The 27,649-nt window shown below is 37.7% G+C and overlaps 1 long non-coding RNA gene across 1 annotated transcript; it reads left to right on the forward strand.

The window, feature by feature from the left end:
* The first annotated feature begins 467 nt into the window (after positions 1-467).
* LOC127028294 (uncharacterized) lies at positions 468-26,968 on the forward strand. Its single transcript, XR_007767992.1, has 3 exons — positions 468-579; positions 25,156-25,225; positions 26,718-26,968. It is a non-coding gene; the product is annotated as an uncharacterized LOC127028294 (long non-coding RNA).
* The last annotated feature ends 681 nt before the right edge of the window (positions 26,969-27,649 follow it).

The following is a 27,649-nucleotide window of genomic DNA, read 5'->3' on the forward strand; positions in this document are numbered from 1 at the left end:
AGGAAAGCCCGCAATGAAATGCAACTGGTAGCACAACTCAATGTTGTAAATAACCTAAACTTTTTAAAAAGTCAAGTTAAATGCTGACTGAGTGACTTTGCTTCAGAAGAGTTTCTGTACTATACAGCAAATCTTTTAAGTGACTCAGTGAAGTGTTGCTTGTTCAGGACTCCTGAACCTGTTTTTTTTGTGAAGTTCAAGACCTCTGTATGAAAGGTAAATTCAAGCATTTTCAAAGCAACTTACTTCCATTTTGTAGTAGACTATGAGGTAGCAGTCTTGAGCGAACACAGTCAGGGAGGTTCTGAATGAAAAAGCATTTTTACCAGTGAGTATTTATTAAAGTGGAGCGATAGATGTGTACTGAAGAAATTTGTAGGGATTTTGTTTTGTTTTCTTCCACCCAAAGGTGTATTTCCCAAGAGTTATAGCTAAAACATTCAATAATATTTCTTTGTATAGCATCCAATAATGCAATGGCTGGAAGACAAGGAAGCAGCGGAGTAACTGGGCAGATGCACTGGATATTAGCAATAATTCTGATGCTGTGGAGTCACCAGATCAGTGGACAAGGACAAGGTAAGTGCAGATCTCTTACTACAATTTTCCATTTGCTCAATATTGCATAGCATTTGTTGGAGAAACGAGGGTGCATGATGAAGTACTGAACTTGTGTGAACTGCTGACAAGAAGTAAGAATATAAAAATCTGAAGTACTTCAGTTGAAAAGTCAAATGCTGTTTGGAAAATGATGTCTCGATGCCTTATGGGATTATCCAGATGCTTGAATCTGTTTTCTTGTGCTCTGTGATTTGAGTGCGTCTTGAAATAAATCTTCCATTGTTATTTGTTGTTGGCTCTCTAGGTGTGGAGAAGTAGTTGTTTAAGAGATTATAGACATGGACACTTTGCATTACTTAGCTGTGATATCTGCAATGAACGTGCAATACTTGGAAAGGCTTTTGTTGCAGTGCTATAAATATTTTCCATGTTGTGTTCCCGTCTCACTGGTGGTGGTGCATAATAACAGCTGCAAGAATGCAGACAAGCAAAAAAAAAAAAAAAAAAGGTCTAGCTTCTTGGGTTTTTAATTTTGAAAAATGAACCATTATTGCCTGTTTCTGATCTGAAGACTGTATCTAAGGGCTGGTAACAAGAGAGGTAATAACAGGCTATTGTATTTTTTTAATATATATTTAATATAAAAGATGCTTGCATGTTATGTCAAACTGGGGGAGGGGGAAATCTGTAAGTGATAATTTTGAGGCATTGAACTTAAAGGGAAGTGGATAGGCATTCCTTCTTGAGGTATGTCAGGCCAACTTTAGGAAGTACATGTTACAGATGAGCTGAGATTTCCACGTCCTTAATTTACTCCCTCAAGTGGGGAAAATGCTGTACTTTTTCCAACTACAGGCTATCTGCTCTATGTTACTCAAGTCAATGACTACAAGCATGATGCTGGCTAGTGTATGTAGCCTGTGCTAGGTCCATTCCACCACACAGTTTGGGCAGAAGTAGTAGTTCTTGGCTGTTGGAATGAAAACAGTGTTTACTTTTGCTTTGTGCCGTTGTAGGCATAGAAATTGGATATAAACTGTGTGCCGCAATTCTGCAGGAAGCTTCTGCAGAACTTAATGTTGCCTCTGCAGATACTAAAAGCCAACCTGACAGCCCATAGAGCATTCTGTAGGGTAAGGGTCATGAACATTTTGCGGCTAATCACCAGATATGCAGAGGAGCTTTTCTGTGACATAAATTGTCTTTGTACAAAAGGGTGAGTTGATTTTCTAAAGTTGTGTTTTTTTTTTTTAAGCTTCCATTTTAACGTTTTAGTCTTTGACTTGGAAAACCAGATATATTTGAAGACTTACTTTTTGTGGTATTGTGCTAAAATGTAAGGTATGGTAAATTTTTGTGTTTTATGAAATACTCGTGAATGGTATTGGAAAGAAACACAGAAACAGTAACTTGAAAGACTTTGTTTTCAAAGTGGACAATGTGAGGGCACTTGTGCTGTGAAATATGCTTTCCGTGGTTCTAAACCTACTTTGAGTTTCTGGCTGATGAGAGGTATTGAAGATTGCAGTCTTCATCTGTGAGCTGATCTTTCAGTCATGTAGTTTTATATGTTTCTGTTTTCTAATACTTACCAAAATATAACTTAGAAAAATGAAACCTTAATAGTGTGACAAAATATTATGTTCTCTTTGAATGTAAAATGTCTTCCTAAAATTGGCAATAACTTACTGGAAAAGGGATGTGAACTTCCATCATGCTATTTTACTTTAATTTTAAATAATTTTGCTAGGTTGCTACACAGCTTGTGAATATTAAGAAATACATTTAAGCAGGCCCAGTGTAATAAAGCTGGCTGTGTTTCAGTGTTGGTAGGCTTTGTACTCTGCTATGATGGACGTTTAGTGTAGACTTTTGAGCATATATACTTATTGCAACTGTTGATGACTGCTTAAGTCTTCACTTGAGAAATGTGAATTTTTAATCCTCTGGCAATGAAGTAGTAAATTAAAAGCAAGGAACAAATATTTTCTTGGTGTAATTATATACACGGTATTTAGAAAATGTGAAATCTCTTTAAGTTGCCAGATATGTCCCTAATTTTGCTGTGAATTTCTATTAACACTTTCTTTTAAAGTAAAAAGCAAAGCCCTTTGGGCTTGACTTGCAGGAACCTGAGAAACGTAAAGGAGAACTTGAGTAATTTGAGTAAAATTATAAAGTTGAGTATTCAGGGTCTATCAGGACAATAAAATGAAGAAATAATTATTCTGTGTCTGGGCATTGAACCAAAAGGGTTTAAAAGCCATATGGCTGCATTTAAAGAAAACAGCTTCTGAGTCGCATAACTTCAGTGCGAGTGGGTTGCTATGGAAGTTAGAAAGAAACCAGCATTTGTTCCACTTCCATTTCCAATCTGAATAGTAAACTTGAATTAAAAACCCTTTGTTTTTCAACAGCTATTCCTATCTGTCTCTTTTTTTATACATGAACCCAAGCCATTGTCTGTCTTTTGAGGTCCGTGGAGCTGCATCTTGCTCTATTTATGTGTTGTTTACCAATAGTTACTTCAGTCTACCCAGTGTGTTAAGTGGAGACTGCAGTATGGAAGAAATTGTCTCATGTTGTTATTCTGAGCCCTTGCACGTGAGTCAAATTTTTAGACTTTTGCACCCGTTCTGCTTTTCTCACTTACCTGTATATTACAGGTTCACTCTGTCTCCAAAACAAGCCTGGCCTATATTTTATACTTATAAGTAACTTCAGAAAAATATTTTATATCTCTGTAACAGTGAGCCATGAGTAATCTGAAGAATGTTTTGAAACAGTTACACTTGTTTGTTTTTCTTGGTGAACTTGGAGAAATCATATAGTTGGAAGTCTTAAGTTACTTGAATAATGAGCAGACAATTACTGTTCCGTGATATTCTCAAACAGTGCTAATATTGATATTTAATTTGAAGACAGAAGATGAATAAGGAGTCCTGGAATCTAATAATTTTCAGACTTAGAAAAGAAGTGAATGTTTAATAATATGTGGAATTTCATTGCTGAATAGAGTAAGCAGGTGCTCTCTTTGAAGCGCTGGAGATGCTGGATAAAACAGTGTCTGCTCTTAAGAATGCAGCAGTAATGCTGGCGTTCTTGGATGCATGCTTCCTGCAGAAGAAGATCCTTTCAAATCTACTTTTTCAGAGCTGTCAGTATACAGTGTTGACAGGTTACTTTCTTTAATGATCAAGCATAAAGGCTGTGCAATGTGCTACGACCAAGAGGCTTCAGAGCTCAAACTGAACGTGCTGGAAAGCAGTGGGTGTCGCTGGCTGGCTGAGCTCTGACCCCCCGCCTGCAGGAACTTCTTTTTCCCCCAGCACAGGCCTATTTGGAGAAAATCATCTTAACTTTTGAATTGAAACTACGTTGTAGGGGATATTTTTGTTTTCTTTTTGCAATTGGTAACTTTAACCAATGATAAAGCAGGTTATGCTCAGCCAGCATTACAGCTAACTTGGAATATACCGGAATATATATCAATATACCTTCAGAAACAGTGAAAGGGAGTCTTTGCTGGACTTCAGAGAGTCACAAGGTTGATGCTTATAGCTGAAAACAAGCATTCGAATTACCTGACTTCCACTTTTTTTTTTTGTCTGTGTTGCTGAGGAAAAACAAATGTGCCCAAAAACGTGCTCCAAAAACAATGAATAACAATGTCTTTTCCCAGTCCTGAAATCCTGAGATTACTGTGGCTTGTTAATGGGTGGGAAGGAAGGCAGACTGAGGATACCGGGGATTTCTTCACAAACCTAACCTTAGTAACTCGTTTTGACTATGGATGGGATGCTGAAATACTGTGACAATTCTGACTACTTAGAAATTGAAAGACTAAGCTTTGGTGTCTCTTTCTCACCACTGCACATTGCTGTGTGCTAAAGCAGCTGTGTGTAAGTTGCTTCCTCTCCCTCAGCTGTTTGGTTGTCTGACAAGGTAAGGAAAGAAATATTTTATATATATGGAGCATGTATGTGTATACATATACAGTTGTATAACACTAAATTTACAAATGACTAGTGATGTGGTTCAAAAAAACCATAAAACACCAGAGAAGTCAAATCTCTATGTAGAAAGCGAGGGTCTCGGAACCGGTTCCAGTTTCACACCACGGCTAATCCTGATGCCGTACATTGGTGCTGTGGTGCCATGGCTTGCCTCCAGCACGGCCAAATCTGCCAAGTGCATGCGTGTAACCTGGCTCCTGACTCCCAGTGTGGAGATAAGCAGCTCCATGGTGACACAGAGTAGGACACAGGTGGCATCGCTGCCCTGGGGCCAGGGGGGAGGAATGCTGTCCAGACCAGCCTCTTGCACAGGGAGCTCAGCTAGCTAACAGGTCACCCAGGCCCTGCGAAGCCTGTGGCATAACCTACCAGCGCGTGATGGTTTTGCACACTCAGGAAGAAACTTGAGATCTGTTCTGGGTGCCGATGTGAGATGACATGCAGGTTTTTGTTTTAATGTTAACTTGGACTATTTAAAAAATCAGTCCTCTTACGTCAATCATTCAAACTAGCCTTTTAAAAAAGAAAAAAAAATGTGCAAAGCCACAGGTAATCTAGAAACACTTTTAAAAGTGTATGATGTACATATAATGCAGGTCTCCAGAAAAGGTCATGGATGTCTTGGTGGGCAGAGCGTCAAATGTGAATCAGCAGCATGCCCTGGAGGTAATGAAAATGACCCACATACTGTGTGGCATTAGGAGGAGTATAGCAGGCAGTCTGAGGGTAACGACTGTGCTCCTATGTTTGGCACTCCTGGAGCTGCATCTGGGATGCTGCGTTGAGTTTTGGGCCCCTCAAGGTAAGAGACATGTTGGCAAAGTGTGGTAAGTGCAGCTGAGGGCCACTGAGATCATTGGGGGCTGGAAAACAGATGTGCAGGAAGACGGAGCAAGACTTTCCTCAAAGACGCATAAGAGCAATGGTCGTGAGGCGCAGCAAGGAAAATCACAGTCAGAGACAAGGAGAGGTTTATTCACTCTGTGTGGTCAAGCACTGATCCAGGTTACCCAGGGAGGTTCAGGAATCACCATCCTTGGAGATATTCAGGACTTGATACGACAAGGCCCTGGGCAACTTGATCTAAATTGGAAGTTGGCCCAGCTTTGAGCAGGAGGTTGGATCCATATGCCTTCAAAGGTCCCTTCCAACCTGATCTTTTTCCATGATTATGTGGAAATGCTTATCTACAGAATAATTGCTCTTTTAAAAATAAGATAAATTACATGCTTCCTAACAAACCAGCAATATAATGCAACTCCCAGCAGCTACGAAGTTACTGATTTCAGTAAAATCTTAGCCCAGTAACTGTCTGGAAGAAGTTACTTTTTCATCTCTGTTTAAGAAGCAACATACCAAACAAGTTTTTTGCAATTTACAGGAAGGTCATCAGATTAGTGAAATCAGCTGCTGGGCAAGTTTACACTTAACATTGCTCACCAACATCCCTCGAAAGGATTGTCACACCTCGATTCTTTCTAGCAGACCTTTGATATTCCACATTTCCTCAGACTACACCAGTGTGTGTATGTGTCCCATGTGAAATTCCATTCAGAATTTGCTGAGATAAAGTTTGTTACGATTTCCGCTATCAGCAGGACTGGAGTAGCAGTAGATTGTGTCTGGCACGTACAAGAAGAGCAGCTATCCCTGGAGCTGGTCTGCTGATCCCTCCCTGGTAGCACAGTGAGAAGGCAGTGACCTACTGTGGTTGGGCAAGAGGTGGGGTAAAAAAAAGCTCTGTTGTGATTCCCCTTGAATCTCTGGATAGCCTCACTTCCTCTCATTAGAAGCAGCAAATACAACATAAACGCCTTCAGAAATTAAAAAAAAAAGGGGGGGGGGGGCGCAAAAAAAGACTAAATAGGCTTGCAGACTTCCTGGACCAGGTCAAGTTGAGTTGCTGTTCCTAGTTTGACTTTCTCTGTACACTGGTGCTCTGAAATACAAAACTTCTCCTTTTGGCTGGCAATGTAAATGGGGAAAGTTGCAATTGTTCCTTAAAAATTCTACATGCACTTGCAGACATATTAGAACATGTCTTCTATGTATATGTAATATGTATTTTAGAAATTTCTTGTATTTTGGAGAATACATGTACTAGGATAGGTTTCATGTTATTAATCTGGTATTAATGGGACTATCGCAAGAAGAGAAAATTTGTGGGGCAAGTTGGTGCCCACAGAAGCCACAACAAAGTGGGAGTCCTAACACTGTGTTCTATGTTACTTATGCTGGAAAAAATTCTTTTCTGGAAAGCAAATACTTGGAATAGGAGAACTGGGGAGAGAGGTAGTGCCTGCAGGAACTCCTGTACCCATTTCTGAATCACTCTGTAGTCCCAGCTTGCACCCCAAACTCTACTTTAATATATTGTAAAAAATTTCATTTAAAGGAAATCATCACCTACAATTCATATCTCCTTTTAGGTAAGTAGGTACTAATGAAATATATATGTACTTTTAATGTCTCTCCAAAGATAATCAGAATGTGTTGTAGAATGTATTAAATTGTTATAAGGTAATCAGTTCATATCCTTTAAATGAAACTGAAGCTCATTCCAGCAAAATAAAACTAATCTGTACTGCTCTCCTGTGAAGCATCCTATTGCAGAGAGCTGGTGAGCACTCACTTGGGATTCTGCGTCGAGTCTCTGATAGACTTGCTCTTTGATCCAAATTTACATTAAACCCAGATGACAAGCTTTAGCAATCGCTGCTTGTGCACTACCACCTGTTATATATTCAGGTGGTGTGGTAAGAATAATTGGGGGTAGGACAATCAAAGCTCTCCAGGCATGTTGTGTTACGTTGCAGTTGTTTCTTCTTTCTTACTGCTTCCTCACTGTGGAGTTCTAGTAGATGTCTGAGTTAAGTTGTAATGAAGGAACTAAGTGATGATGGGGTTAGACCTGTCTTCTGTACCCTCATCGTGGGTGTGTAAAGACATTTAGAGACATTTGAGTGATTTCTGTAGAAACAACAAGCCCAAAGCCTTTGTTCTTGAGACCAAGATGTACTGTGCCAGAAAGAATAGGAGGCACATGTGTGAATGATACACCTAAACCTCCTGTTCTCACTTCTGCCTGTGTAAATTTGGTGTTACTTTTTATAGGTGGAACGGAAAGGTGGTTTGTATATGTCTATGTATAAAATAAAAAATTCTTGAACTGCAAAGAGAAATCTTATTTCTGGTTCAGCAGTCTGTATTGGAGGGGTGGGGGGAACTTAACTTTAAGGAAAGAAGCTTCAGCCTTAATACAAAGTGACTGCTGCATGTCTCATAACAAAGTTCTCAAAATACATTTGAAAACACACTATCAGCATGTACCTTTACCCTATCAAACTACCAGTAGCTTTTTAAAGCAATTGAACATGATTTAAGTACTTAACCTTTATCTCTTGTACATTATGCAGCTTTGCTAATGGATAACAACACTATATTTTGAAGGGAGGATTTGTTTTGTTTGTTTTTAATGGAATAGTTAATCTTAGCCACTTTAAAATTGGCAAGTAGCCTTTAAAAAAAAAAAAAGAAAAGACGACTGTTAACCAATAATATGTTACATATGTGAAAAGAGGTCTGGTTGTCTTCATTTGTCTAGGCAACACCCTTTGCAGAAACTCTTGATGGAAGAAGAAACCAATAGAGTGTTTCTTTCAGGTATTCTCTCCTTGTGTATGTTCCTGCCATAGGTATTGCCTAATTGAAAAGCACAATGTTTGCTGCCTGCTTCAATTTAGCCACAGTATTTAAAAAAAAAAAAAAAAAGGCAACTGCACATAACATTTTGGAATGCAGCTGAACTCCTACATGAGCTGTGGAATTTAAATTTGAACAGAAAGCATGCTTTGCTTTAATCAATTATATTTCCATTTGTCATAAATCCTCCTTGCAGGCAAAGACACTGTGCAAAGTTAATGCAATCTACAAATACTGTATTTTTCTTTAGAATTAATCTTCAATTGAGTTCCAGAAAAAGTATGAGATATTAAGCAGGCAGACATTACACTTTGTAGCCAATAATCAAAAAACATTTCACGTCGTGCCTATTTCAGAGGGATTCGAGATATGTCAAACAATACACAATTCGCCATAACGCATATCATCATTAAAGATTGCACTACAATGTAATTTTCAGAAATCATACAACAGAATGTAAGAATACCTTTAGCATTAAGTACAGGAGGAGATAACTTGAGCAGAGTACCTATTATTAATGAGGAAGTAGAAAGTCCTGTGGTAATAGTTTATGAAACTAGCAGGTGCTAAATAAGTAGCTCAGGACGAAAGGGTTCTTATTACTGAAGTAACAAAAACATGACGTTTTTGGTATGAGGTAATAAAAGGGCTGGAAAATTCTAATGAAAATTGTGTGAACTATCTAAGAGTGAATTTAGGTCTTCCTTATGAGTAATTTCTATCAATTTGCCTAAGGTTATTTGCATGACTGTGTTACAACCTGAAAAGTATCTGCCTTTTCTGTGGACTGCATTTTCTGTAGCTGTTTTCCCCAGGATTGCTAGTCTGCATCTTTGAGGGGTGAAAAACCTGCTTTCCCTGAAAGGATTTTATGGCGAACAAGAAATTAATCGTTCCGTATTGGGCAGCAATATATAGGAAATTAGACCTGATGTAGGAGATAAGACCATTTATTCTTCAGGTATTGTGTTCACATTCCATGCACAAAGAGTGCAGGTATTCTGTTGGTCTTCAGTTCTCCTAGCTTAGCAAACCAAAGATTGATGAGAGAGACGAGAGAGGTATAGGAGCAGAGGTAGAGGGTGTAGTTTTACCTTTTTAGTAGAACGTACGTCGCAAAAGTAGACATATTTTTATTATATGAAAAATTAAGAGAAACTGAGACAATCACACTGTTAAACTCTTGAATTAATGGTCTAATACAATTCAAGATCTAGGAAATTTTTTAACATGAAGGGTACTAAAAGGTTAGTTATGGGCCGTAAGTAGCTATATAGGAAGAATGCTTCTGATAGCAAGTGTGTGGTTTCTGTGGGGTGGTTGGTTGGTTTGTTTTATGTAGAAGGTTCAGTGTTTGCAATCTGCAACAGGTTAAATCCTCAAGAATTGATTTCCAGGAAGCCTTAGTTTTGAATAATGAGAACTTTCTAATGAACGTATGCGTAATTGAGAACCTCAGATGTCATCTCCTGGAAACAAGCTTTGATGTCGCAGCTAACTGTTGGTGCTGCTGTGGCACCTGCTGCTCTAGGCAGGCCAGAACTCGCCCCCCATCGTGTAGGAATTAAAAATGATCCTATGATCCTAGCACCAAACTCAAAAACAGTTTTTGTATTCCTTTACAAAAGGTAAATTTACTTATTAGAAAACAGGATATGAATAAAAACACAGCTTCATACAATTGAAAAAATAGTTTCATTTGATATAATCCAAAGTAAATCTTTCATTTTTGAAAATACGGTGTTCTTGATGTTTTGACAGAATGTATGAGGTTTCAAAAATGTTCTTGGCAGTCACTGTGGTAGTAAGCTTCATAAAAAATAATGAAAATTGGCAGTAAAGAGAATGATACAATGCATGTAGTATAAAACACTTAATCCTGGAACCTGTACAAGTACTAAGTGTCCTAATGTATATTTATTGAGATACAGCTTGGAGTTTTATTTATGTTGCATTTTAAATTAAAGTATTTCAGGATTCAGTTGCCCTTCTTTGTCCTTTTTGTATATACTTCATTTTAAAAAGTTACCATAAGTATAAAATATCAGGTCTTGGTGAGTTGAACATCTAACAGGATATTCTGGCAAGAAGCTCATAGTTCAAACAAGCCTGTTTAATATGTTGGGTAACTGAAATAGATTTGTTTTTAGGCAAGGTTTCTTTTACTTTTCAGCTGCGGTTTGGGGTTCACTTCTTCCAACATTAAAAAGAAAAAATTAAATCCCCAAACAAACCCAACAGCAAAGTCATTTTAGCCTCTTTAAAAACAGAACTCCCCGTAAACAAGTGCTGTGAAAGCTTTATTAGAGTGAAAACACCAAGCCTTACATGGGTTCCAGCATTAATAGCTGCTTTGCTACAAGTTCAGCATTCGCCCATCTCCACACTGTCAGCTCCTATGCTGACTGGCTGACACTTGGGAAATATGTCTTCATTTTTCCTTCTGCCACTTGCTGTTGTGTGTTGAGATCCTCACTTCTCCAGGAGGAATACAGCCCAGCAAAGGTTTTGGAATGGCAAACCTTGACTGAAAAAGTCAACAGAAGTATCTCAAGAGTTGTCTTGACTATTGGTAACCAGAACACCAAATCTCAACTTCCAAAAGAAAAAATCTGGGGCAAACTGTCTGTCAAAATGTATCTGCATAAATAATGGTCAATAACTAATGAATTGTGTGAAGATACAGAAAGGGCAGGGAGAGGGAGGAGAACTGGGAAGTGACATCTGTGGGATGAAGAGTGAAACAGCATTAAAAGGTCATCAGTAGCCCTTCTAGCTCCACTGTGAATAAAATTGAGAGAAACCGAAGACTATTTAACTGCAGACATGTAGTAATAAAAGGCAGAGTGTCCTATGCAGTATCTTGCATGTAAATCAGTTAATTGAAATTTGCACTGAGTCTCACTTAAACCATTTCAGTGCTCGCTTTGGAGGTGAATTATTTCTTGAAGGTCTTGAATCTTTCTGTATCTCAACACCAGTTATGGAATCCATCCAGTGATGGCTAGCTGAGAAAGTTGGGGTTTTGTTTTTTTTGTTTTGTTTTGTTTTTTAAGAAAATTATATTGTTTGGTTATACTTATTAGGTGACATTTTATTAAAGTGAGGAGCTTCTCATTAACACTGTTCAGGGAAAGTGGTCTTCAAAGAATTATCTCAAATGTATTAGATGAAAGTGTTCAATGATTTGCAATTTCACTACAGTCTTTCATTCACAGTTTAAAAATTGCCAGCAAATGCACAATTAATTACATGACAATTTAACTTTGACAGCTCATTTCTGGATCAGATAAAATAAGTCACAGCTTTCTCATCTTGTTAAATGATGTTTCAGTGCTTTATGACTATGCTTCATAGTTGTAGGGTCATATTGAAAATACATGGATAAGAGTGTTGTTTCCATTATCCTAGTATGTAGTAGAAAATGCAGATTATTTCTTGTCTGTTTAAATCTATTACTGTGAAAGTGAATGTTTTTGATTTTCTCAGTCTGCATTAAAGGTAGGGAATAAATAGCATCTACTAAATTTTTTTTATTGCTAAAATTCAAGCAAATAGTGTCAGACATATGTCTTTCAACTACGTAAGTTAAAAAGAAAAGCTTATTGAGAAGAATTGAAGTTTTATTTTGCTGCTAAGAAATACTGTATTGTATAGTTGAAGTCCAAAGCATGCTATCCTCTTTATATTCTATCTGCAGTCTGTGTTTCTTTCAAAAACTCTGTCATCGATCATTACCAGTAATAAATCCTATGAATTTTCTTTATTATAGAAAAGTAGCCTAGGGGAAATTTTATCATGTATATTGTAATACTGCAGATACATATGTATGTGTATGTGCTAAGCACTTTCCCCTTACTGCCTGCTGGTTTGATTTGCTACAACATTTTATTATTTATTAATTTGAAATGAATGAATAATCCGCTTTACATGAGATGTCTGTTCCTGAAGTGCACGTTGGAAATTTGTCTTCAATAGTAACAGATGTGTAAATCTGGTATAAAACTTTTAGGGTTTTTTTGCTTTAGAGTTGCATAAAGTTCCCAGGGGAACTTTATGAGAAATGTGAGGCTTCAAGTTTCACCATGTTTATACTTAGCGCTGTCCACCTGAAATTAAAGGTTCAAGAGTATTGTGTGAAAGATATTTCACTTTTTTTCCTTAAAATCTCAGCTGTAGCAGCAAAATGTGTAAGGTATTTAGTTGTATATAGAAAGGGGTCAGGTGTTCTCAGAATGGGTGAGGTTGGAAGGGACCTCTTAAGGTCATATGTGCCAACCTCCCTGCTCAGCGCAGACTCAGCTATACAAACGTTTTGGAGATAAAGAATTATTATTGTTCTCTAGACTATCTTAAAAAGATGGGGGGGGGGGCATTTGCAATTCTAGATGTAATTTTGCATATTAATTTATGCATGTGTGTGACAGGCAAACTCAGTCTGTGTTGATTGTTTCACTGGGCTGTCCGTCAACTGGAGAATGAGTTTAACAAATACGTTAGCTCGTGTACAAATCAGAAAGCAGATGCTGTGCTTGAAGTGCCACTGTACACAGCATGAGCTTATACATGTCTGCTAATGAAAAATAAACACAAGTATGACAGATTTGCATGTGAAACTGCTAACTTCATCTGGCAGGTCACATTGTCATTATCTCCAACTTGAAACTCAGCGGCAGCATTGTTATCCCCCACTCCTCCAAATGTTTCTCTCTTTTAAAGACCCTGCATGTTGGAGTAAGATGCTTGTTGTGAGGAATCCTTTGTTTTAGCTTCCAGTGTACTTAAACATGCTGAATTCACAGCACATAGAGCCTGCCCCTGTTCAGCAAAGCAGGGGAGTTAGGTGCTGTAGCTCTATTCAAATCTATGAAGGCTAAGACTTTTGCAATGAAGCATAAGAATATTTGACTGAATTGGCACCTTATCTAATGGAGGTTTAGCCTGGTCGACAAAAGCTCTTACAACCACAAGACAAAAAATTTAAATTCTATGCAAAAGGTCTCTTATCTTCTCTATTTATTTCGTGTGGCTTTGTGTTAAGGGTTGCTATTTTTCATGGCATAAGTATTAAATCCAGTTTTAATAGTCATTAACATTTGTGTGCAGTTGATGCACCTATTTCTTCTATGGAAAATAACTTTATCATTTTGGCCACTTGATTTGTCTTGTTATCTTTTTGCATGAGAAGTTCTGCTTTCCTTCATCCAAACCCTTTTAAAGAGCTAATTTCATGTTTCTGTGTTTTCAATTTGAAAATGAATGCAAGGTAAATGTGATGAGGGGCATCATGAACACAGGCCATGTGTCATTGAACACCCGTAAGCTTTAGCTTTATGTGAGCTCTCAAATAAGATGGCGAGCTTCACTTTTATTAATAAAGCAAGCAAATAATTTAAATTAATTCTAAATGTTTAAAATTGGCTACATGTCTGATAAGAATATAATCCAATAGAGAAACATTTGACCACTTTTGGCCCCTCTCTCTTATGCGCATGGTCTTTCTTCACGTCAGCTCTGAGTGAAAGTAGTGTTGTGATTTATGCTCTCTACTACAGCCAGCTCATAAATCTTGCCGTTCTTGAATCCTGTCTAGTGGATTCTTTGGTCCTTTACAAGGTCAGCCACTGAGAAGGCCTGTGACTTTCTGATGACAGATTACATATGTTTGAAGTACTCCCCCCCCCCCCCCCCCCCCCCCCCCCCCCCCAAAAAAGGAAGAAACTCTGCATATTTCTCAGTATTTTCTGGATCTGATGAGTAGAATGCTGTATTAATTCTCAGACTTACAGAATCAGCATTAAAATAGTGGCATTTAGCACATTCCTTCAGGACTGTCTATATTCAAAAGTGTATGTAACTTGGGATGGGTCTTTTTGGGCTAACCTGGATACAAATAATCTAAATACATTAATATTGTGAAAATGTTAATAACCAGTTGTTAGAAGAGGTGGTTCTTGCTGAGGTGATGCTGGGAAGTAATGCATTCTAATTAAATTCCCCAGAAAAATCCAGAAAGCATTTCTGTGAGAACACTTTACAAGCTCGTTGAAGGCAGCAGTCTCCTCTCACCGTAGAAGCATGAAAACAAATGGTTCTAATTCTTCTTGTTTTCACAGTAATAACTGTCATAGGTTAAAATAGATATTTCCATTAGAGCACTTGTATTAGGTTAGCTTAGCTTATTGAGAGGTAATAATCACTTTTCTCCAAGGATGAGGAGGCAAAAAAAAAAATCAAATTAATATCAAAGGAAGCTGCAAGTACTTTCTAAGTAAACAAAGGCAGAAGTTAGTCAAGTTTGTAGTAGAAATATGTATATTAAGGATGATGATTTTTTTAAAAACTTTTTCAATTTATCAACACCTAGAAGCTCTCTTGTGAAAGTACACAAGTTTCACATCCATAAATTCCTGTGTAGCTTAGATTATACAGTTCATATAGATCACATAAAACATATTAAAATTTAAACCCTTTCCACTTGGAATTAATCTACATTTCTTTCTAATCTCCAGTGGGTCCTTACACCTGGAGTTGAAAAGTACTGACCTAGATCATCTGACAGCATCTTTATGATTTCCAGAGCTGATGATACTTTAATTAATATCTAGTACTTTCCTCTTTCAAAGCAGCAATGAGAAGGCCTTGAAGAGGCCTTCAGGGGGAGTGGGGCATGATACGGATTTATAAGCCTTCTGTCAATAAGATATAACTCCAGCCTTCCTCACTAGCTTGATGCCAACATGTCCTAAGCTTTTTTGCTCTGGACTCCTATATTGACTTTTTATTAAATCTACTATGATACCTACTAACCTATTTATGTGTAGGTGTGAGCGGATAGACACAACCAGTGAATTGTGCAAACAGCTATCATTCCTACATGCTTTATAAGGAACTGCTTGGAGTTTTTTCTCCCTTAGAGGGCAAAAGGAGTTCTGTAGCTACGATAACACAAAGTTTAACACTATTTTTTGCCTTAGGAGTAATGTTTGGATTATAAACTGAAATAAGTAGTGGCATATGCTGTTTGGAGACTGGCTGCCAGCCCCCTCTTCAGAGAAACTTTTCTTTGTATCATACTGAGAAATCCCACATATAATAAAACAGTATTCATTTTATTGCATTGCACACGTGCTGTAAGTGGTGTTGATAGCTGAGGCAACAGGAAGAATTTCATTATTTAAATAATCTTTAAGTAAATTCTTAGTTTACGTATCTGTCTTCCTCTGTCAATGTGTGATGTGTAGGAATACAGTAGGGAGAATTTACCCTTTTACTGAAATAATATGCAAGTATGTGTTACTTTTATTCAGTAAAGATAGGGTAATAAGAAAGTTAGAGTCCTAGTACTGATCTTGCTCATGTTTCTGGGAAGATACTAAATACTGTGTCCTGTCTTCCAAATGCACAATATTAATAGAGAGTAGAGAAATGCCATTGCCTAAGCAAGTTGCCCAAGTTGTGAATAAGGCACAGCATTTGTGTCCTCCAGGCTTTCAAACCAAATCAGTCTGAAAGTAGTGGCTCCTGGCCTTGGGGACCTAGGACCGTCTCCTTAAGCAGAAGCATCTTGCTTGTTGCCCTTCCATGGCACCTGAGACTGGGACGTCACTGTTGCTCCCCGTAGCCGGCATCTCCAGCCGTTATGTATGGCTCCCCTCCTTTCTTGGCTGTGTGGGTTTTTTGTTTCATTTTGGGGGCATAGAGAGGTGCAAAAGAATTGATGATTTTTTGCTCAACTACAGCAGCATCCCTCTGGCAGCAATCTGAAGCCGCCTCTCCCTGAGGAGGCCAAAGCTGCATGGCAGTGGCTTAGCTCCTGCTGTGGCTGCCAGTGCGTCCACCTTCCTAACAGGACATCCGCATGTGCATGGGTTTTCCCCTGGGATAGCACAGGGCTGCTGACACTGTGGGGTCGATGTGACGCCATGCATCCGGCACCACCACCCCCGCTCTCCACCCTGGAGCTTCCTAAGCTCTCTCTCACTCACATGCATGTGTCTTGAAAATGTGTCCTGACGTTTAATTCATAACGTGAAGCTTACGATTAGGGGAAAGTAGCTGCCTCAGATCTGGAGCTGGAGGATCTGCTATATCAATTTATATACTTAAGTTAGGCAGGGACTCACCATCAAGCGTTTTGGCAAGGGACCAGCTAAGCATTACTGTCGCATTTGATTCTTTATTAGGCACTGTAAATGGATATTGGAGTTCAGAGAAAATAAGATCCAGCATAAATACTGGCTTAATTTGTGTATGTTGAATGGGTTTACACCAAGCTTTGGCTTGTTTACTTTCAATTAGATACAGTATGGAAAAAGATTTATGTGATAATCCATACCAAAGGGCCAGTTACTAATGAAGACATTGGTAATTCTATGAGTAATTAAATTTCATCTGAGCTAATTACTGAGGTATTCTAATTCAGAAGCCTCTAGCCGCAAATATTGAAAATCCATTTATTTAACTCAGCTTTTACTTAGTTTGTCACACTAGCTGATAATACACATTCAATTCTAAAGCATTTCCCTCGGGTCTCCCCTTCTCCTCCCTTTCATGCTGTGGGTGTGTGTCCGCAGATACCTACTTTCTATTTGAAATACAGTAGAAAATGGTCTTCTATACATCCACGTCCACAATAAAGCAAGCCAGAATCCGGTGGGGTTTTTTGTCTTTGACTAGAACAAAAACTGTTTTTGAGGAGAATTGAATCCATATATCGCAAATCTTGTGTTATTTTCCCAGTCATTCTCTCTACACACATTATCTCCTCATGTATCATGATATGTAAAGCTTGTTCTAGTAGCTATAACATGGTCTTATGTGACTGGAGCTGACAGCAGAACCTAATGGGAAAGGAAACTTGACTTGTTTATAATGAATTCAGAATTTGCTTGGAGTGAACTTAATGAAAATCTTAAAAAGCTAAGGACCTGATTCTACTTGCATTTGAGCAAAGCTTTATAGAGATTTTATTATACTTCTTGATGACATAATTAACATGATCACTTTTTCCCCTGTATTCCTTTTGCAAAATAAGGCTTTATATAGTCTTGGGAGCAAAACGGAGAACATAGTATGTGTGCTAACTTTCATTCCCACATAAAGAGCCTTACTCAAAATTCTCTCTCATAAGCTCTCTATAAAGGGTTTTACTTACACAGTAGTACCTGCAACTGTTTTTCTGATAATTTATGTTATTAGAATAGTGATTAAACTGTGTTATGTTCTGAATGTTTGCTTAAAAATTGTTTGCTATGTGTTCTGTAAATGGCAGTATTTTTTTACATGCAGTTCTAATTTCTTTATCAGCATCGCCAACAATACTCTTTGGAGAATAGCTGTTTCCAGTATAAAAAAAAAAAAAACAAACAACAAAACTTTTACAGTGATTTCTTGATTGCCTGATACAATGTTTAAAAATTAATATTTTTTTAAACTTCGCAAAGTTGTTGTTTTAGTATTCACCATTATTATTCAGTCGAACTACTTCATAGACACTTTCTGTGATCAAATCTTACCTTGAAAATCTACAGTTGACTCTTGACAGAACCGAACGCAATTTTTGTAATCCATTTGCAAAGTAATATTGACCCAAGCACACCCTCTTTTAACTATGCTCTCCCTTCTTTAGTCTATCTGGTAATTTATCTACTCTTTTGTCTCACTACCATTTTCTTTATTTCTGTGTTCTCTGTACAGGGTAGTGTGTGTGTGTGTGTGTGTATATATATATATTTAGTACTGAATATATGATGAGCATCTATCCTATCATGTTTCTGTCATTTCCATAGCATTTTGCAGTCTGCAACAGTATTTCGGGTTTCACAATTTTGTTACCTAAATATAAACAAATTTTAGTGAATTCCACTTCTGGTAGATCATGACTTATTTCCTGGGTAATTTAGGTTCTATCTTTCTCTATAATCACCAGACAATTGTTTTACTTACTATAGAATGCTTATTTTCTATCTTTTTGTCTACTGTCCTTTTCTATTCAGTGGTGTATTTTTAGGGGGAGATTGCCTACTCTGTTCTTGCACCTGTCTCATCAAGGAGGTGATTTTTTAGATTGTCATCCTTGACAAATATCCTAAGCACCTGACGGTTAAGTCAAAGGCAGCATGTGAATTGTGACTAAATCTAGATCTTTTGTTTCCCTGTGCTAAACAATCAAACTCAAAATGGAACACTTGTTTAAAACAAAATCAAGTAAATCATACCAGTTTAAACCGTTAAGATATTCTTCATTTTTGGTTTTTCTTTCATTGGTTTTGCTACCACATTGGCAAATTGGATATTTGGTCAGCCTGGCAGAGTGGAGACAGACCCTTTATCATCATGACTATGGGATGTATTGCTGCTGAGGAAGTAGAATATACGTGAAGACATTTGACTATGTTTTCCTGGTACTGGATGATCTTTTATTCTGAAGAGCTATAAAAGGCTGCCAGGTATTTTGGAAGTATGCCAAGGCTTAGAAACTGGAGCTGAAACATTGTCAAACCAAGTAAACAAATGAGTACTAAACCAGTGAATAAAAACCTTAGTGTTGAAACAAAATTTTTCCTTAATAAATACTACGCACAGTGTTACACAGGACATTACATTTTAAGCAATGCCTGCATTTTCTTCAAACTAGTAGTGGTGTTTTTAAGTAGTACGTTGCTTGAAAATGTTTTCCTATAAAGGTGATGCATAAGAAATATTACTACCTTGTCATGTGTGTCTAGTCCCAGTTGGAAGGAAATCTGTGTTTTCAGAAACTAGGAATTCTCAAGATCTGGTTTTTGAAACAGGTTGAAATTATTCCTAGCATTACTGCTCCGTAATTTCCATCAGCAGTGCAATTGGAGGCCCTGAAAGCTCTGCTAGAAGCTACTGCACCCGATTATAAACACCCAGGGACTTCCAGGGCATCCATCTTCCCCAGTGGCCTGATAGCCCCAGGGGCCGGCTCCTTTTGCGGCTGTGCAGCGAGGCATCCTCTCACCTCAGTCATAATGTGGGGGACCTCCGTCCCTGTCGAGGAACTGTGCCCAACTAATGCCAAATGAAAGGATATCGTTTTGCGTTATGTATGGTATTTTGTTTGGCATTAGAGCTGTGGGAAGTCTATGTGTGAGAAGTTGCTTCGACGGAAAGGTAGGCTTGAACTTGACTTGTGAAAATTGCCGACAACGTTCATTTCACAAGTTAAAAAGAAATGCTACTCAACTTATTTGCTATGCTACTCTTCATAAATAATTCAGAAACTGGAATTTCACTTTTCAGACTTCTCTGTAACACGTTTACCCATTTATTCACCTTTCATCCCCTTTAAAAATCCAATCAGGTTAAGAGCATTTTAATGCACTTCTAATATGTGCATTACCCGGAATTTTAGATTGAAGTAGAAAATGGGTCCTTGTGACTGTTGTAAGTGATGTTCAAGGATTACTTTAGGAATGATAAAATCTGTTCCATTTAGTGTGTATTGTGATCGAAATACTTTTCAATTTAAAAACACATCCTCCAAAGATCACCTTCAGTGCTGGAAAGTTTATATACCATATGCTTTGACCTGCCCTGGAGACAGTTCAGTCAAACCAAATCGTTTTACTACTAGTAATCATGAAGACCACAGCTTGGTACCTTTGAACAGAAGGCTGGTTCATACTAGTTGTGCAGTGAATATGGCTGTGTGATCCCTGCAGTGCTCAGTTGTTGTTGTTGTTGTTGATTTATATGTGGCAGGTGTTCAGACACAGAAGTCATAGGCAACCATTTAAGTCTTGAGAGAAATGGTTACATATATCCGACTGTGCAGACTAATTCATTGTAAAATGGCTTCTGCTAGTTTGAATTAGTCCTCCTGCTTCAACCAAATACTTCTTTCCTCCTGACACATGGTAATTGAGGGATGAAAACAAAAATGATCTCTAGCAGCAGAGTGCTCAATGTTATGATGCACTGGTTGCTCCTAAAGTTGAATGAAGGTGGAGTTTCTTGCTTGCTTTGGAGAAAGAGGGAAAGCAGCAAAGATCAGCATTAACTGGCCAGCTAGTGGTCCAGATAATTTGGGAAATGAAAAGTGATTGCAAGCAAGAAAAGGTGATGCATTATGATTTGGTGTGTTTGGATACTGAATTAGATATGAACTTCAAACAATAAGTGAAAGCAGAATTGTAATAAGGAGGGGGGAAAAGGTTCCACTAACTGGCAAGAAGTGGCATGTAATATTGTGGATTACTAGTTAAATGTACTTCTCTTGAAGTTAACTCTTCATGTATCCTGTAACTGATGGCTAGAAAAGGCGATAGTAGAACACGTCTTTGTTTCACCTTATTTTTTTGTCATAAGAATTATATGTGTGAAAGTGCTCAGGAAGTACAAAAAATGTTATGAAAATTGTCTATAACAAAATGGAAAAGAACTGGAGGTAAACTTCACAAAACCATGTTTTCATGCTAAAATTTTTATCTGTGAGTTTATTATTTTAACTTGATCATTTTTTTTATTTAGAGTATAGTCATAAAACTAACTGAAAGTGACTGATTGGGTCATCTTCATTTTAAAGACCTGTTTGCTAAGGGGAAAAATAAGAGATAACTGCTTTAATGGTAAGATCGTAATGATTCTCTGTCAGGCATGGAAACAGCCCATAAAATTAAGGGGAAATTAAGAAAAAGCCCATGAAATTAAGGGGAGTCTTTTCGTTGACTTCACTGAGACCTTCTCGGTTAATATTAACTTGCAGTCACTGTAAAATTATTATACTGAAAATAAAAATGAACTTACCTTTGTGGCCTTGGTTTGAAAGGCTTTTGATAGATTGTCACAATGGCTTCCCTTGCATTTAATATATGTGACTTAACATATTAAGACTTAGGATTTATCAGCATAAAATGAATTCAAGTCACAGGTTATAAATGGAATTCAGCAAGTATAGCTTTCTGATCCACCCAAGTCAGTGGTACTAAAGTGCATGCCCCATGGTAGTGTCGGCATTCCTTAGGTGGTATATCTTTTTACAGGGAAATTATTTTATAGGTTTTGTGGAATTCAAAACCACTTATTGGATATATTTTTCATACAGGAAAATATTGTTATGTGAAGTATTTATATCTGACCTTTGTACTTTTTGACCTGAGACACTGCTTTAGGAATAAGAGGCATATTACAGTGCATCCGTCTTTGTGGAGATATGGAGCTCTATTGCAGCACATACTCCAGTTTAAGGTAGAAAGAAAGCTATCATTCACTAGCTGTAGAGACAAGACCATTCTTCAGTGCTTCTAAGCTTGTCTCCTACGTGTTTTTACTGTCTTCACAGCAGTTAGTGATAGTCAGATATTTTTTTTTTCCTTTCCCTTCCTAATGCAGAGCACTTCTGAAGAAATTTCAGCTTTTATTCAAATAAGTTACAGTTGGGCTTCATACAGCTCTGCAGTGTCAGGTTGCATTTGGGTAATTTTCTCATGCTACTACTTATTTTCCTAAAATGTTTGCAGCATTTCACGAAAGCTGGAGGGTGAGGGAAGGCTATTTTCCTACTTCATTAGTGAGTGTCTTGCTCTGCATTTCTCTACTGGCTGGGCAAGCTTGACACTAGTATTAGAACAGACTCAATCACGGAATATCCTTCTACCGCAGTCATTGCTACAACTGAAATATAAACATAGCAAAATTGTACTTCTGAATGGTAACATTAGTTATGTTGTCTGCTATATTTAGTGTTATCCCTAAGATAGGTCTGTGCCTTTCAGGTAGGTAATTCAAATATGTAAATAATTGCATTGTACAGGAATAAGGTAATGCCCCTTTGAATATCTGCGATGATTTTCATACACATGGGTGACAAATGGTGACCTACTATAAATATTTGCATAGAACTGTCTTGTTATCAGCATTGGCAAAATACTCCAGAAATTCTCATTTTAGAGTCCAACTTTATTTGGAAATTTAGCTACTTCTATTTTGGCTCTTTGAAATGCACAGAGAATGGAAAATTTCACTGAAAGCAAAGCCTTTTGCTTGAATTAGTATCCATAAAAACTAGCAGATAGGTAATAAGTATCAGATGAGTTGTAACAAGCTTTTCAGACAAAACTGAAAACAAAAGAATGCAGTAGCGTGAACTAATACTTAAGAATTGATTTAATTTCTTTTCCATATCTTATCTTATTCTATTGAACGCATAGTTTGCAACTTCTAGGTTTTATTAAAATAGATTTGAAAGTTCAAAGTACATACTTTGCATAGCTTGGGAAGAAAATTAATTTTAACCTGTTGAATAAATATTTAATATACTTTTATTTCTCTGAGCTAAGACTTTCAGCTTCAGTCTGCATTGGTAGGCAATTGGTAAGGTATATTTCAATAGTATTTTGTTTGAAGACTTCTTCAGATCAAATCTTTCTCCACTTCCACAAGCCAGTACTGTCTGGAGACTTCACATAATGTGGTGTTATTTACTTACTGTGAAAATAAACAAACATGCCCAGCTATTAATACAGAAATCAGAATGTGTCCTACTATTTATGTATCTGGACGATATTGCTACTATTTAGTAGCAAAAATCTACAAAATGAGTCCATTTTGAGATGATAGAAAATACACTCCTAAAATCAATGCTTTAATTGATCTTGGAACAAATTTGGGTTTCATGGTCCCTTCTGCTGGGATGGCTGTGGGCAGTAAGGCCTCTCATTGCGTCCCTCAACCCTCATGGTTTAAAACATAACATTTAGGTTGAACTGAAGCTGGTATGGCTCGCCTTGAATGCTTGAGGTATAAGCAAATGTGAAAATGTGAGGGCTGTTTCATGGGCTGTTTCATGAGCTCTTTGTCCATTTGCTCAGCAAAGAGGGGGGACAGCTGGGAGAATTCACCCTGTCAGTCATCTCAGCCACATTGTCCCTGTTGGTAAGTGAGAGCCTTTGCTTTCCTTATATATTTAGTTTGTGCAAATGTACAAAGTCACCACCGTTCACAGCTCAGAAAAGGCAAAATAGTTAAGGATTCAGCTACAATTAACCTTTGAGAGCTGTCTATGTAATTTCCATTTATGTATTTAAAAAAAAAGTATACATCTCATTAATTTGATTCAGTTACATTTTTATCATTTTGAATAGAAGTAACTGAATACATGCCTCCAAAAATCTGTTGGATAGTTCTATTTTGCATGCGTTTTACAACCAGTCTACAATCTTCTTCTTTAAAAGTCACATAAATTGAAAGCCTTAGGAACACACAAGTCAATATGCTCTAGCTGGATGGTGGGAGGATAATAATCATGTTAGTTAAGGCACTTGTAGAATCTTTGCTTTTTTGTTCTGCTTTTCAAGATTTTTGCGTTTGGCTTTCATCACTAATTCCCAAAGATTAGCTGTAACAGAGGTAAAGCTGTGAAAACAGAATACTTCCTCTGATATATCGCATTTATACAAAAAGGTTTAAGTACCTAAATTGCACGTATTACTGTAGCACCAGAATCTGTCACAAATCTTTAAGGTGTTTGTTTCACAAGACCCCAATAAGATGGCGAAGTACTGTGCAACCTGTTTTACAGAGAAGGACTGAGAAACTAAAGTTGTGTTGGTACAGGTTTTAGAAGCATGTCTTCCGTACTCTTGTACATTGATATTGTTGGCAGTGCTAAGCCCAAAACTGAGCCCGCTTGCAAGCTCCTTTAAATACAGTCTGTTTTTTTTCTTGAGCCCTAAAGCCCCCTCTGTCATTATGTTAAGGAAGTCATCTTAGAAATGATGGGACTATTTCAAAGATTGATTTTGCTTTTTAATTTATTATTTAATTGCAATAAATTTTCTCCTACTGTAGAATCTGTTGCATTATGCTACTAGTTTGTTCAGTCTCTAAGTACAGAACTTGCGGTCTTTGAAAATTCTGTTTATGCATAATTTACGTACAGTTCATTTGCCTCAGTTTGACCCCAACTTACACAGGACAAGGGAAAGCTGTGTTATTGCACAAATGCTTAGGAATATACTGAGAATACCTTCAAAGAAATTACAGTATTTTTTCTACAGAAGGAGCTGCTTAGGTTGCTTGCAAAATTTCCTTTGTACGTGTAACTTTGTTGGTTCGTTTCCTGCCTTCAGATCTTCTGTAAGATCTGTTGCTTACCAATGTGGACTGAAGCTGAGGTCTAAAGGTCTCTCTTACATATGTAGTCCCAAGACAGAAAGCATGTGAGGATTTTTTTTATTTTATTTTTTTTAAATAAAGATTTGTGTGAAATAGGAAGAAAATTGAAGTCAGTGAAGTCAGATGTTGACCTTTGGATTTGTTATGCTGCCAATTATCTGATTCTGTTTCTTTTTCCCCTTCCAATTGCGTGCCATCAATAGCACAAACATGTCTTGAAGTATGCAATTTTGCTTGCATGCTAGGTATAACGTTGGCAGAAATATAAGGATTTTTCCACCCATGGTGCATATTAAAAATATGCTATAGTTATTCATGTATTTTGTGCTAGGGATAAATTCAAACTTGTGTAAAGGGAAGAAGTGCAGCTTTCTATGCCAGCACTTTTGAAGAAATAGATTTTTATGAAATATTATCTTAACACCTCTTCTTTAAGGAACAGACACAAGCAATTTGAGATAGCTATATTCCTTACACTTGTTTATAGAAAATATGCAAGGTTTATTTAAAAGAAAAAAACTGAATAATTAATTTCTATAAAGAAATGTTTTTTATTTATACATTACCTAATATGAAATGAACTTCAAATGGGAGAAATTATCTAAAATTCTGTAACCTGCTTTTTGTGCTACATTATTTCAAATTATTTGTACATAATTGCTACTTTTTTGTATAAATTTCAGTGAGTTTACAAAGCATCTACAATGAATCATTCTGTTTTGAATTTCAGATGGCATCCAAGCTTGATAACAGAAGGTACAAGGGATTAATATTTCGCTGCAAAACAACAGTTTGAGCAGGTGGTACTTGATGCTATTACACATATAGGTCACTTGGGAGAGTGCTTAATCACTGAACTGAATATTAATTAGGACAGCTTTCTCAGCCAATTTTTTTAAAAGGAATACTTCTTAAGGAGGGGGGAAAAAACCCACCAAACCTACCAAAATCTGGAGTTATGAAAATTAAGCTTATTATTGTAAAAACTTGCTGTACAAGTTGAGATTCAGTTTTTTTTGGATGGACTAATTTTGTGATAAATAGGAGCCACTGTGAATTGTGAAGTGTAATCTGGGTGTGAACCCAGTCTTTCTTCTTAATTTCTCTTCCTGAACTTTTCTCTGCTTATCTGCCTGGATTTCAGACTGTCCTGTTAAATGCCTCACCAAAAAATGCTTGGTGACTTGAAGCTGTAGGCTTGCATAGGTACAAAACAATACTTTATGAACTTTTTGGCTTGAAATTCTGAAGAGAAATGTGGGATTAATGTATCTGAGCTGAAAAACTAAACTGTCGATGAAAGCAGAAGAGAGAAACACCTGACTTCATTGCGTGAGTTGCAGAACATAAAATTCACTTTCTTTGACTTGATTTTCTGTACCAAGTCATGCTTTAAATAACTTCTAAATTATTCAGGATCTTGTTTTAAAAGGTGTGAGGTACGTTTGCAAGATGCTTAGATGCTCTAAAACATAATATTAATCTCTTTTGGTCATGCCTGACACTATCATGGATTAAATCCTCTGAAATTCAGAAATCCACCAGAAGAGCTGGTGGAGTTTCCTGAAGGTAATGCTAGCTGTTGCCTCTGCAGTGCCCACAGAACGGCAGCTGGCATTGATATGCCGTATCAACATGCCTCTGCTGCACCAGCTGAAACTCCTTTAGGAGCTTTGATTTTTCCCAGAGCTCCATTTGGGAGCCACTGGCTGTCACAGCTGTGTGACAGTGACGAGCAGCAGGATTTTCCGTCTGCCCCAGGCAGGGGCATGGGGACTGCACAGCTGTGTCCTGGAGTGGGTGCTTGGAGGCTCTTCCACTCAGGGGGATGAGGCGTTTCACTTGGAAAATGGGCTTGGACATCGAGGAAGCGAGGGTGGTCCTGGGGGAGGGCAGGAGCCCCCAGTGTGGGGCTGGGACCTCCCGGGAGGCAGCTGCCCTGCCCTGCTTCCCTTTGCCTCCCCGCATAGGGAAGAAAAACGTCCTTTCGGGTGAGGCAACTTTTACCTTTCTGCCCACTGCTTTCTGAGTTCACAGCTCTACTCCTGTTTCCTCCCTGGCTCTCACCAGCTTTTAGCATTGCGCTTTCTGTCCTTTCACGAAAGGTCCTGGCGCAGTGTTCTGCGCCTGTATTTTCAGGCTGGTTCCTGCATTCAGGCAGTGCATGTGTGATTTCACCTGGGGCTGGATGTTCACATTAACTGCCTTGAAATGCCTTTCAGAAGGTCGGGCGTTCAGTGAAAATGATGCACTCCTGATGAGATACTGCATTTTTTTTTTTTTCTTTAATAGCATTTTCCTTCTGAGGCCTGGTTTAGCATCATGAAGTGATGAAGTACTGTGAGTGCTGCTGCTTTGACACATTTCCAACTGCATTTGGGATAAAGTATAATGTCACTTTATGGTTACTACCATGCAAATGGGTGCTCATCTTTCCTGTACAGCAGGCCATTCCCTGAGTCTCAGCGTTTGCTCATTGAAAGCTATCAGTAAAATTCAGATTTTACATGCATTGGTAATATAGTCTTGTGAATATGAACATACTTCCGTTTTGAAAGCTTATCTTCTTAAGTTTATTTTGTATGGTTACATATTTTTTTGGGGGGGAGGGGATTTCTCTGTTTTTTCAGTTTAAAGATGAAGTTAAATATTTTATTAAATATTGAAGATAAAAATTAGTTAATAGTTGACTTCAGTACTTAGTTGGAAGAGGTTTTTCTTTACAGCATCAGACAATAAACACCTAGCAATGTGTGAGATATCCCAAGCTGAATGCAGACTAGAGGAAATGTAGATCTAGAGGAAGGAGAAGAAAAGCTGGGGTAGAAATGAGTTTGAAACTGACTCTGAATTGGATCTAACCTATACATAAAAATGGCAGCCGGATGGCACTCTGTCAAAGATACCTGGGATAAGAAGATACTGCAGTGGCATAGGACTTGTGGGGAAAAGGGCAAATACGTCTCAAGATTTCAAGGTAGGTCTGGATAAATGGGAACACTTGGGAGACTGAGGCTAGGAGTGCTGATTCTCAGAGTAAGCCCCAAAGTTAGCTGGTGCTGAGGAAAAAAGCGTAGATATCACTGGAGATTAAAATGATGGACATAAGATGGCTAGCCTGAGGAATGCAGGATAGGGAACTAAAAAACTAATAGAAGAACTAGATGACGTAGGTCAAAAGAGTGGGATGAGGTTAGATAGTCTAGAAAGGGATCCTGAATTTT

This window comes from Gymnogyps californianus, chromosome 1 (genome assembly GCF_018139145.2).
Source record: "Gymnogyps californianus isolate 813 chromosome 1, ASM1813914v2, whole genome shotgun sequence".
Taxonomy (NCBI): domain Eukaryota; kingdom Metazoa; phylum Chordata; class Aves; order Accipitriformes; family Cathartidae; genus Gymnogyps; species Gymnogyps californianus.